At 34.3% G+C, this 14,454-nt stretch overlaps 1 protein-coding gene across 1 annotated transcript in view; it reads right to left on the bottom strand.

Moving 5' to 3' along the window:
• The window catches only part of LOC127846695 (NLR family CARD domain-containing protein 4-like), a 755,110-nt gene that overhangs the window by 1,455 nt on the left and 739,201 nt on the right, over window positions 1–14,454 (bottom strand). The window lies entirely within an intron of this gene.

Raw genomic sequence — 14,454 nt, 5'->3', positions numbered from 1 at the left:
GTCTTTATACACCCAAACATCAAGTGTTTCCAGCTGTTTGAGCTGTTTTAACATCGACTGCTTCAGAGACGTCTCATTAAATACTTTCAAACCTGAACTAAACACATCATGCCAGTCGCCTATCAGACTCAGACTCTTGATACCTAAACCATGAAGAACCTCCCACAGAGGACGATTGCCAGTGTTCACTTCAATACTAAGCATTTCTAGCTGTTTAAGCGAGGCTAACGACTGAGACAACAACTCTGCATGATTCACTCCTCTGATACGTAGACTCAGACTCTTAATATTCAAACCGTGAAGAGTCTTCCACAGATCAGGTGTGTCATAACGCATTTCAATTCTAAGTTTGTCCAGCTGTGAGAGCAATACAAGCATCTGAGACAACGACTCTTCATGATTTTCTTGACCATGATCATATCCGAGATCAACTATAGACATGGCTATTTTTTTATTTTCTGTTTTTATTTTTACTTTTTGAGTATTATATAATGTGCTGACTGCGCCCTTTACGCACGACGTTATTTCACAGTATCTCAGCTCAAACTTCACCTGATGATCAAGTGTCAGCAGACTGCTGAGTAGACTGCATAGCAACGTATAGGAACATTTGACACCCTCTAATTCAATATATTCTATAGAGGGCAGTGTTGTGCACTGGCTTGGATCGGTACTGATTTGAACAATCCAGACTGGAAATTTCAATGAGGTCACACTGGCAGAATCTGAAAACAAAACAAAATAAAAATAATATTTAGTGAATATGGTCACATTTGCTCTATATTTACGAATTAAAACATTGACATTAATCAATCGTCAGATCATATTCCAATACCTCTTAATATAGAGCATTAAAGTGGTGCCGTTTGTTTTGATATTTTCAATTGCATTAATCTGATTGTTCGAATGGTTCACTCAAATTATTAATACATATACGTTTGGCATATGTGTACTCGAGTGTTATATTTACACTGTGTTGTATACTATATTAATTTAAATTATATATGTACTTGTTGATATAAATATTGAAATTCTAATTCACTGCATTTGTCGTATGATATACATATTTTTATTATAGCACATTTCCTTATCTTTATGCACAAATAAAAGACAATCATGGGTTTATATCTAAACACCTCAAAACAATTTTCGCCCCTATAGTTTGTATAGTTGACATACAAAATAAAAGGATTCCCATAAAATAAGAGAAAATAAGATAAAGCTTTGCTTTAAAACAAGATGTGTTTGTGAAACACAATGTCCCCCTATATGACGTTTGACCTTTAAGGATGACCTTGACCCTTCACCACTCAAAATACATGTATGCAGCTCCATGAGATACACATGCATGTCAAATATAAAATTGCTAGCTTCAATATTGCAGAAGTTACATTACATGAGCAATTTTGACCCATATATTTGACCTAGAAGGATGACCTTGAACTTGACCTTTCACCACTCCAAATGTGCAGCTCCATGAGATACACATGCATGCCAAATATCAAGTTGCTATCTTCAATATTGCAAAAGTATTCATAAAATAAGCAATTAGGGCCATATATATTTGACCTCTGACCTTGAAGGATGACCTTGACATTTACCTTTCACCACTCAAAATGTGCAGCTTTATAAGTTACACATGCATGCCAAATATCAAGTTGCTATCTTCAAAAGTGCAAAAGAATTCATAAAATAAGCGATTTTGCCCATATATATTTGACCTCAGACCTTGAAGGATGACCTTGACCTTTCACCACTCAAAATGTGCAGCTCCATGAGATACACATGCATGCCAAATATCAAGTTGCTGCATTTAATATAGCACAAGTTATTGCAAAATGTTAAAGTTGGCGCAAACCAACCAACAGACCAACCAACCAACAGACCAACAGACAGGGCAAAGATACTATGTCCCCCACTACTATAGTGGGGGACATAAAAACAGGGACAAAGGCCGCAATGCGCTCTAGTCTACAGGGAAATAACTGATCTGAAAAATGGTGAAAGGGTTTATAGGCAAGTACATGCATGCTGCCTTGTAACATTCTCATGTTATTTACTTGCATATGCTTTATGCTTCATACCGACTGCATTTTTGCATATGCTGCTGAAGAAATTCATTGTTTGTTGCTTCACCAGGCTAATGGGTCGTCTCTTAATATGGAATGAGTGATGTATTGGACGTCATCATTGATGACGTTCAATCGAACGAATGATAAAGGGGGCTAAGTTTCGTTAAGCTGGCGAGAATCACTGCGATTTGAGGCGCTTGAAAATTGGTCGGTAACTTTTGCTGAAAATTGACATTTATATGGAGAAGAATGCGATCTACCTGTTGGCGTAGGCGTTATACCCGGGAAAAATCAAGTTTTCGAGTATTTTGCGTTTAAATATTTTTATGGGAAAGAGCACGCGCGCATGACGTCATGAAAAGCGCTTAGGCTAGCTTCCATCTTGCTACGAAACAAAGAAACTGGCGTTACGCGTTATTAATTCAGTTAGGCGTTTAATCGATAAATTAAGGCGTAATAATTGTGTTTGAATATCAATCGGTAGTACACATGCATGTCTTTTGTGCACATTGTGGTTTTTTAATGAACATGACATAAATCTATGTGTTATTCAACGTATTGTGTGCGACGAGTTAAAGAAAGGTTTACACGGCTAGGCTTTCCGAGATAAATGTAAGTACACACTGGTATTAGAATGGTATTCTATTTATCCGATAATATCTTGAATATAAATGATATTGAGACAATTACATTATTAGGGTTGAATAATTTATTATTTAATCAATAAATAAATGCGAGCAGCAAATCAATTAATTTCGTTTGTAGTGGAAACCGAAAGTAAACAAACCAACCGTCAAAATGGCTGACGACATAGCAACGTAGGAATTAACACTCAGAAAATATTTACAAAATAAGATCATCAGAAATGATGTAAAGTGAACGCTAATTCGCTGTTTTGAAGATAAGTATACGATCTATTGAAAAACCATAACATTTGACATAAAAACACCCGCGGATATGGAAATCTTCAGCGTAACGAAATAGCAGACACCACACGGCGTCTCATCTGATTCTACGCTGTTTGCCAAGGCCGATAATATAATGAATGGAAATGCACAAACTCAGTAACTGGCAAGCATATATGCATACGTAGGTTGTTTTGTGATTATTTAGAAACGACTACATAATTCTTTTGGTTCAGCCAGTGCAACTTAACAGAAATAAGTATAAAAAGTTTCTACACCTGACAACAATGTGCCAACTTAATACAAGGTAAGTTGTTTACATTATTTAAAATATTGCAAGCTTACAGTATACAACAATAAACAGCTGGTACAATGAAATGTCATCATTTTAATTTTAATAAGCCCGTGGTTAATTACCCTTTTTAATCTTATGGATCAATGCATCTCTAACACCTTCAATTGACTTGTTCATGAAAAATATACACCCTCAGTGCATGTTATCCCATACACAATCACTCACTAAGGCTCGATTGGTCATGGTCGGCTCGGGTACTACTTACCGGTACATGTACCCCCGGGTACTCTTTACTTTACTTACTTGTACCCCGGGTACGGTAATTAAACTTAAACATACCTGCAAATATTAGATTGTATCTGAGTTGTATATCCGCCCAAAATCCGATGTCGTTAAACATGCTACAGATTAACGTAAAACAATATTGTTAACCTTAAACAAACTTCTCTTTTAAAAAATCTGCATCAACATGCTTTTTAGTATGAGTGTTGAGAGGACGCCATAGGAATAATCAAGTAATCAAGAATACGTCTCTGTTTCTGCTTTTATTTCCTTCATGTATAATGACGATAAGGATTGACGACTAACATTGACCACAATGATCACAAGCATTTACGACTAACACTGACAACAAGCATTCGCGACTAGATGTAACATTGACGATTCTCTACAATAAATGAAATTAACGATAAAAAATGAATAATAAGATTATAGTACAACAGATATGCTTTTCAAAGTATAATATAATAGCATACACTCATTAGAATAAGAGGTTTCATAAATAACAATTTGAAACATTTTCAATAAATATCGAAATATCTTATACAATATTTATTACACAGCATTAATTAATGGTTAAAACATAATATAAATACCGAATATGGTGTTCCCCCATTGAACGGACCTCGCAAACCAAATAATGTTTCTTTAAAAAAATCTATGGCGGTAAAAAGTGAATGTGCGACATCGCGGAAAATATTATACTTGACGACGTCATACAATGACGCGACTTTAAACAATTTAAAATTGAATCACATTAATGATTTTAACAATGAGCTTTGATAATATAAATGTCATTTAACAGAAAATTGACATAAATGTGAACATAATTAATTTTTACAAAATAGCCGACAACAACTGATATAGTGTTAAAATTCCCGGGTATGTTTTAGTATATTTACCGTACCCAGGGTTTGGGCCTTAGTAACTGTATTATTATTATATCTCACCGACTACCTTTACCTTGTTGTGTTTATCAACCTGAAATTTATGTAAAATCTGGCTTTCTTTACTTTTATTTTTCATTCATTTGATTACGCAATTGTTGACGTATCTCGTGGAAAATTATTTGAATCTTTGGATTTTAATGACGACAAGCTGGAAGTGTCAATTTATTTTAAAAACGAATCTAAGATGTATTTACATGTAAGTATTGCGTGTTTGTCATGCATAATTCAGTGTTTTCCAGAAAAAATTGAGTAGCCAGTTATATGGCCGGCAACTATATGCAGTAAAACGAAAGCATTTGTGACATTTACTTGATATATTTGGGAAAAGTAGCCGGCATAAAGAGTAAATGTAACCGGCAAAATCGCTGGCTGTCGGTATTTAAGTTAAGAGAACACTGATAATAGTAAACTAAATCTCTACGACAGGATTACAGCTTTGTAAAATTGTTTTTTGGGTGATAATGGTTAGCAATTCATACAAATGTTATTGAAAAATATTGTGCTTTAAAATTAATTTTGAGAATGGGATGGAAAAACAGAAAATGAAGAGCATACAGGGATGGAAATAAGTGATTTCCATGAGCCCGGGGCAAGTAGATTTTGGCCTTGGCAACTCATTTTTAAAAGTTGGTTAACTTCTTTTTTTTTAAGTTTAAATCAATTCAGTGCAATAAAAATTGAAAAACAATTGATCACCATGGATCAATCCTAGTTAAATAACATTCATTATTTAGGAATAGGAGATGATTCAATTCAGGCTCATAATAATACATCATGCATTGAACATGTGTATTGTCAGCAAATGTATATAATTATCTATTATTTTATTAAAAAAATGTATAATAATATTCAATATATTTCTGGGCTCATTATTCTTTATCTGGGCAACCAAATACTAAAGATGGTTGCCCACAATAGTAAAAAGTTAGTTTCAATCCCTGGCATATCATTGTAACTTTATTGTTTAACTGCATTGCATTTAAATTGTGATTGAGGTAAGCTTGTTGTTTATAGTATATTTACTTTTAAGCTCTGAAATATATATAGTGGAGCTATCCTAATCACCCCGCCATAGGTGCGCGCATTGGAATGTTTGCGTACCACCTCAAATATATTTCCGATGTCCATTGACATATTGCTATTATATTTTGCATACTTCTTTACCAACATAACCCCAATCTATAAACAAGAGCAGACAACTTTATCAAGCATTTTAACAGAATTAGGCCCTTTTTCACATTGCTTTCATACATGTATTTTGCTTCTTAACCAACATGACCCCATTGTATAAACAAGAGTTCCGCGGTCGGAGATGACCGCATTGAAGCCGGATTTTTGATTTAAATGACAGGAAAGTACCTTTCGTGTTTTTGTCAATGCAATACTTAAATTACTGAAATATTGTTCAAAGGTCAAAATGAAATGTAAGTACTTTTCAAGGCATGAGCAAACCTTGTGTTATGTTTTGAATGCATGCATATACATGAACAACAATAACATTTAAGGTCACAAATATGAACTTAAATTGACAATTAGGAAAGTTTGATCTCAAGCATAAGAAAGTTATACCATGAAATAAGAATTTTAACATTTTTACATTCAAGGTCACGGTGACCTTGACCTTAAAATGACCAGTGGTCATCTACTAGTTCTGGCCAACCTTCATATCAAGTTTGAAGACTCTAGGTCTAAGCATACCAAAGTATTAACAACTTTAACATATTTACATCCAAGGTCACAGTGACCTCGACCTTCAAATGAATGACCTTGAAATGACCAGTGGTCATCTAAGTGTGCTTGCAAACCTTTACGTCAAGTTTGAGATTCTAGGTCCAAGCATACCAAAGTTACAACAATTTTAACATCTTAACATTTAAGTTCACAGTGACCTTGACCTTCAAATGAATGACATTGAAATGAATGACCTTGAAATGACCAGTGGTCATCTAAGTGTGCTTGCAAACCTTTACGTCAAGTTTGAGATTCTAGGTCCAAGCATACCAAAGTTATAACAATTTTAACATTTTAACATTGAAGGTCACAGTGACCTTGACCTTCAAATGAATGACATTGAAATGAGCAGTGGTGATCTTCTAGTACTGGCCAACCTTTATGTCAAGTTTGAAGACTCTAGGTACAAGCATACCAAAGTTATAACATGGAATAAGAACTTTAACATTTTTACCTACCAAAGTTATAAGAACTTTAACATTTTTACATTCAAGGTCACAGTGACCTTGACCTTAGAATGAATGACCTTGAAATGACCAGTGGTCATCTAAGTGTGCTTGCAAACCTTCATGTCAAGTTTGAAGACTCTATGTCCAAGCATACCAAAGTTATAACAATTTTAACATTTTAACATTTAAGGTCACAGTGACCTTGACCTTCAAATGAATGACATTGAAATGACCAGTGGTCATCTTCTAGTACTGGCCAATCTTTATTTCAAGTTTGAAGACTCTAGGTACAAGCATACCAAAGTTATAACATGAAATAAGAACTTTAACATTTTTACATTCAAGGTCACAGTGACCTTGACCTTCAAATGAATGACCTTGAAATGTCCAGTGGTTACTTACTAGTTCTGGCCAACCTTCATGTCAAGTTTCAAGACTCTAGGTCCAAGCATACCAAAGTTATAACAATTTTAACATTTTTACATTCAAGGTCACAGTGACCTTGACCTTCAAATGAATGACCTTGAAATGTCCAGTGGTTACTTACTAGTTCTGGCCAACCTTCATGTCAAGTTTCAAGACTCTAGGTCCAAGCATACCAAAGTTATAACAACTTTAACATTTTTATATTGAAGGTCACAGTGACCTTCACCTTCAAATGAATGACCTTGAAATGACCAGTGGTCATCTGTTAATCCTGGCCAACCTTCATGTCAAGTTTGAAGACTCTAGGTCCAAGCATACCAAAGTTATACCATGAAATAAGAACTTTAACATTTTTACATTCAAGGTCACAGTGACCTTGACCTTCAAATGAATGACCTTGAAATGACCAGTGGTTACTAACTAGTTATGGCCAACCTTCATGTCAAGTTTCAAGACTCTAGGTCCAAGCATACCAAAGTTATAACAACTTTAACATTTTTTATATTGAAGGTCACAGTGACCTTTACCTTCAAATGAATGACCTTGAAATGACCAGTGGTCATCTGTTAATCCTGGCCAACCTTCATGTCAAGTTTGAAGACTCTAGGTCCAAGCATACCAAAGTTATATCATGAAATAAGAACTTTAACATTTTCGAGCACGCCGCCACCCCGCCCGCCCGCCCGACAACATCAATCTATAAGCCGAGATTTTTTAGAAAAAAATCCGGCTAACAAAAGCAGATAACTGTATCAAGCATTTTGTAACAATTATGGCCTTTTTTTCACTAAGAATAAGCATATAATTGATAAATCTATTTTAAAGTTTGCGTACCACCTTTAAATTGCCACAACTTCTTTATTATGCTCCCCCCAAATTTTTTAAGGGGGGAGCATATAGTCGCCCCTTCGTCTGTCCGTCCGTTCACAATTTTTGTCCGGGCTATTTCTCAGCAACTAATGACTGGAATTCAATTAAACTTAATGGGAAGCTTCACAACCAAAAGGAGACATGCATATTATCAGCGGGTTCTGGTCGGATGATTTTTCACAGAGTTACAATGTATGGCCCTTTGAAATTTTTCATTAACTGTACATATAACGCGATTTACCTGTTGGCGTATTCATTATAACTGGGAAAAATCTAGTTTTTGATTAAATCACGAAAAAGTGGTGTTTTTTATTGCGCAATCGCTATAAACACATGGCTTGGCCGGAAGTACATGTAGCTTTAATAGCAACCCCAAGACAATTCACCCCCAGGAGACAATTCACGGGCTAGACAACTCAAAATAGATTTTTCATACCCCAATTTTTCGATTTTCGTACCCAAATGTTTTTCGTACCCAAATTTGTTCGTACCTAAAAAAAAATTCGTACCCATTATTTTCGTAACCAAATGTTTTTCGTACCCAATTTTTATTTACCCATTTTTTTTCGTACCCCTTTTTTTTCGTACCCATTTGTTTTCGTACCCATTTTGTTCGTACCAAATTTTTTTCGTACCAATTTTTTTTTTCGTACCCAAATGTTTTTTGTTCCCAATTGTTTTTGTACCCAATTTTTTTTTGTACCCATTTTTTTCGTACCCAAATGTTTTTCGTACCCAAATTTGTTCGTACACATTTTTTTTTCGTACCAATCTTTTTTGTACCCAAATTTGTTCGTACCCATTTTTCTTTTCATACCCATTTTTTTCGTACCCAAATAAAAAAATTCGTACCCATTTTTTTAGTACCAAAATTTGTTTCGTGTCCAGATTTTTTCGTACCCAAATTTTTATTTGGACCCATTTTTTTCGTACCCAAAAGTTTTTCGTACCCTAATTTTTTTGTTTCCTTTATTTTTTCGTACTCTTATTTGTTTTCGTAACCAAATTAGTTTTTTTTCCTGCCCATATTATGTTCGTACCCATTATTTCTTCGTACACAAATTTGTTCGTACCCATTGGTTCGTACTCAATTTTTTTTCGTACACAAATTTGTTCGTACCTAATTTTTTATTCGTACCCATTTTTTTCGTACCCAAATAGTTTTTCGTACCTTTATTTTGTTCGTACCTTTTTTTTTCGTACTCAAATTTGTTTTCGTACCCAATTTTTTTTTTCTTTCGTTCCCACTGCCTACATATTTTTTCGTACCAATTTTTTTATTAGAAATAATCGATTTTCAATTTGATTTGAACTCTTCACTCATTCCATCCCGCGAAACCCTTAAGGTGTCGCAACTCTAGTATGGAATGAGTGATGTATTGGACGTCATCATTGATGACGTTCATTCGAACGAATGATAAAGGGGGCTAAGTTTCGTTAAGCTGAGGCAAATCACTGCGATTTGGGAGTCTTGAAAACTGGCCAAACACTTTTGCTGAAATTTGACATGTATATGGACCAGAATGCGATCTACCTGTTGGCGTAGGCGTTATACCTGGGAAAAATCTAGTTTTTTGATTAAATCACGAAAAAGTTTCGCAAGTTTGACAAAACCGGATTTACAAAATGCGGTACGTGGATATACCGAAGTCCTACCGAAATCCCCGAAATCAAACTTTGATAAAACAATGTTTCATTAGTGATTTCGGTGTATTTCGCAACGATCTATATTAAAATACGCAGTTTTTCAATACACAATCAATATTAATGGGGATTTCGTCGGATCTCGTGGTTTTCTGCGGATTTTGGTAATTACGGGAAATTCGGTATTTCTTCACACCCGTCAAAATGGTCGACTTCGTCAGAATGAACGCTTAGAAAGTATTTACAAAAAAAATCATCTCAAACGATGTAAAGTGAACGCTACTTATCTGTTTTGTAGATAAGTATACGATCCATTGGAAAACACTAACATTTGACATAAAAAAACGCCAGTGGATATGGAAATCTTCATCGTTTGAAATAGCAGACGGCGTCGACCAAAGGCGAAACGATCGCGAGAAAGTATTCACAAAATAACATAATTAAAAATGATGTCAAGTGCACGCTAATTCGCTGTTTTGTAGATAAGTATACGATCTATTGAAAAACCATAACATTTGACATAAAACACCCGTGGATATGCAAATCTTCTGCGTACCAAATAGCAGACATCATGCGGCGTCTAATCTGAGTCTACGCTGTTTGCCAAGGCCGATAGTATAATGAATGGAAATGCACAAACTCAGCAACTAGCAAGCATATATGCATTAGTAGATTGTTTCGTGATTATTTAGAAACGACTACATAATTCTTTTGGTTCAGCCAGTGCAACTTAACAGAAATAAGTATAATAGTTTCTACACCTGACAACAATGTGCCAACTTTATACAAGGTAAGTTGTTTACATTATTTAAAATATTTCAAGCTTACAGTATACAACAATAAACAGCTGGTACAATGTAATGTCATCGTTTTAATTTTAATAAGCCCGTGGTTAATTACCCTTTTTAATCTTATGGTTCAATGCATCTCTAACACCTTCAATTGACATTCTCGGCTCGGGTACTACTTACCGGTACATGTACCCCGGGTACTCTTAACTTTACTTACATGTAGCCCGGGTACGGTAAAGAAACTTAAACATACCCGCAAATATTAGATTGTATCCGAGTTGTATATCTGCCAAAAATCCGATGTCGTTAAACATGCTAGCGATTAAAGTAAAACAATATTGATTACCTTAAAGAAACTTCTCTTTAAAAAAAATCTGCATCAACATGCTTTTTAGTATGAGTGTTGAGAGGACGCCGTAGGAATAATCAAGTAATCAAGAATACGTCTCTGTTTCTGCTTTTATTTCCTTCATGTATAATGACGATAAGGATTGACGACTAACATTGACGGCAATGATAACAAGCATTGAAAACTAACACTAACGACAAGGATTGGCGACTAGATGTAACATTGACGATTCTCTACAATAAATGAAATTAACAATAAAGAATGAATAATACGATTATAGTACAACAGATCTGCTATTCGAAGTATAATATGATAGCATACACTCATTAGAATAAAAGGTTTCATAAATAACAATTTGAAACATTTGCAATAAATATCGAAATATCTTATACAATATTTATTACACAGCATGAATTATTTGTTAAAACATAATATAAATACCAAATATGGTGTTCCCCATTTAACGGACCTCGCAAACCAAAAAATGTTTCTTTAAAAAAATCTATGATGGTAAAAAGTGAACGTGCGACATCGCGGAAAATATACTTGACAACGTCATACAATGACGCGACTTTAAACAATTTAAGATTTTAAATTGAATCACATTAATGATTGTAAAAATGAGTTTTGATAATACATTGTATAAATGCCATTTAACAGAAAATTGACATAAATGTAAACATAATTAATTTTTACAAAATAGCCGACAACAACCGATTTAGTGTTAAAATTCCCGGGTATGTTTTAGTATATTTACCGTACCCAGGGTACGAGCCTTACTAACTGTATTATTATTATATCTCACCGACTACCTTTACCTTGTTGTGTTTCAACCTGAAATTTATGTAAAATCCGGCTTTCTTTACTTTTATTTTTCATTCATTTGATTACGCAATTGTTGACGTATCTCGTGGAAAATTATTTGAATCTTTGGATTTTAGTGACGACAAGCTGGAAGTGTCAATTTATTTTTTACAATGAATCTAAGATGTATTTAATTTTTGTGTGTTTGTCATGCATAGTTCAGTGTTTTCCAGAAAAATTTGAGTAGCCAGTTATATGGCCGGCAACTATGCAGTAAAACCAAAGCATTTGTGACATTTACTTGATATATTTGGGAAAAGTAGCCGGCATCAAGAGTTAATGTAACCGGCAAGATCGCTAGCAGCCGGTATTTAAAGAGAACACTGATAATAGTAAACTAAATCTCTACGACGGGATTACAGCTTTGTAAAATTGTTTTTTGGGTGATAATGGTTAGTAATTCATACTAATGTTATTAAAAAATATCGGCTTTAAATTTAATTTTGAGAATGCGATGGAAGAACAGAAAATGAAGAGCATACAGGGATGGAAATAAGTGGTTTACCGTGAACCCGGGGCAAGTAGATTTTGGTCTGGGCAACTCAATTTCAAAAGTTGGTAAACTTCTTTTTTTTAAAGCTTAAAACAATTCACTGCAATAAAAATTGAAAAACAATTGATCACCATGGATCAATACTAGTTAAATAACATTCATTATTTAGGAATAGGACATGATTCAATTCAGGCTCATAATAAAACATCATGCATTGAACATGTGTTGTCAGCAAATGTATTTAATTATCTATTATTTTATTAAAAGAATGTATAATATTCACATGTTCATATTTCTGGGCTCGTTATTCTTTATCTGGGCAACCAAAATACTAAAGATGGTTGCCCACAATAGTAAACAGTTAGTTTCAATCCCTGGCATATCATTGTATCTCTATTGTTACAAGCATTGCATTAAAGTTGTGATTGAGGTTAGCCTGTTGTTTATGGTATATTTACATTTTAGCTTGACTGTTATATATGAAATATATATAGTCGAGCTATCCTACTCAACCCGGCGTCGGCTTGCGCATTGGAATGTTTGCGTACCACCTCAAATATATTTCCTATGTCCATTGACATATTGCTTTTATATTTTGCATACTTCATTACCGACATAAACCCAATCTATAAACAAGAGCAGACAACTCATTTACTGTATCAAGCATTTTAACAGAATTAGGCCCTTTTTCACTTAGAATAATATGCATATTATTGATAAATCTATGATAAAGTTTGCATATGACCTCAAATATTTTTTATGTCCCTTGACATATTGCGTTCATACACCATGTATTTTGCTTATTAACCAACATGACCCCAATGTATAAACAAGAGCAGATAACTGTATCAAGCATTTTGTAACAATTATGGCCTTTTTAACCAGGTTTTCCGAAGGAAAAAACTGGTTATTAGATTGGCGAATGCGGGCGGGCTGGCTGGCGGGCTGGCGGAATAAGCTTGTCCGGGCCATAACTATGTCGTTCATTGTCAGATTTTAAAATCATTTGGCACATTTGTTCACCATCATTGGACGGTGTGTCGCGCGAAATAATTACGTCGATATCTCCAAGGTCAAGGTCACACTTTGAGTTCAAAGGTCAAAAATGGCCATAAATGAGCTTGTCAGAGCCATAACTATGTCGTTCATCGTCAGATTTTAAAATCATTTGGCACATTTGTTCACCATCATTGGAGGGTGTGTCGCGCGAAATAATTACGTCGATATCTCCAAGGTCAAGGTCACACTTTGAGTTCAAAGTTCAAAAATGGCCATAAATGAGCTTGTCCTGGCCATAACTATGTCATTCATTGTGAGATTTTAAAATCATTTGGCACATTTGTTCACCATCATGGGACGGTGTGTCCCACGAAAGAATCACGTCAATATCTCCAATGTCAAGGCCGCCACGACTAAAAATAGATTTAAAAAAAAAAAAAACTTTCAAAGGGGGTTAATTTTTTTTGGTCATTTCAAAAGTTCAGTTTGAGTTTTCTCCCTTTATCAGATTTTTTTTTCACAATGAAAACCTGGTTTTGTGACAATTTTGTCCCTTGTTTTCACTTAGAATAAGCATATAATTGATAAATCTATTATTAAGTTTGCGTACCACCTTTAAATTGCCATAACTTGTTTATTATGCTCCCCCCCAAATTTTTTAGGGGGAGCATATAGTCGCCGCTTCGTCTGTCCGTCGGTGCACAAATTTGTTTCGTACCCAATTTTTTTTGTACCCAAATTTATATATGTACCCTTTTTTTTCGTACCCAAATAGTTTTTTGTACCCTAATTTTTTCGTTCCCTATAGGTTTTCATAACCAAATTTTTTTTCGTACCCAATTTTTTTTTTACACAAATTTGTTCGAACCCAAATTTCTTTGAACCCAAATTTCTTTGAACCCATTTGTTCGTACTCAAATTTTTTTCGTACCCAAATTCGTTTTGTTCCCAATTTTTTTGTACCCAAATTTTTATTTGAACCTTTTTTTTCGTACCCAAATAGTTTTTCGTACCCTAATTTTTTTTCATAACCAATTTTTTTTTCGTACCCACATTTTTTTGTACCCAATTTTTTCGTACACAAATTTGTTCGTACCCAAATTTCTTCGTACCCATTTGTTCGTACTCATTTTTTTTTCGTACACAAATTTTTTCGTACCTTATTTTTTATTTGTACCCATTTTTTTCGTACCAAAATAGTTTTTTCGTTCCCTTATTTTGTTTGTACCCTTTTTATCGTACTCAAATTTGTTTTCGTACCCAAATTTGTTTTTTTTTCCTACCCGCATTTTTTTTCGTACCATTTTTTTTTAGAAATAATCGATTTTCAATTTGAT

Source organism: Dreissena polymorpha, chromosome 9, assembly GCF_020536995.1.
Source record: "Dreissena polymorpha isolate Duluth1 chromosome 9, UMN_Dpol_1.0, whole genome shotgun sequence".
Classification (NCBI taxonomy): Eukaryota; Metazoa; Mollusca; class Bivalvia; order Myida; family Dreissenidae; genus Dreissena; species Dreissena polymorpha.
Note: the sequence above shows the minus strand (reverse complement) of the source record. Positions and strands in the feature narration are given on the sequence as shown.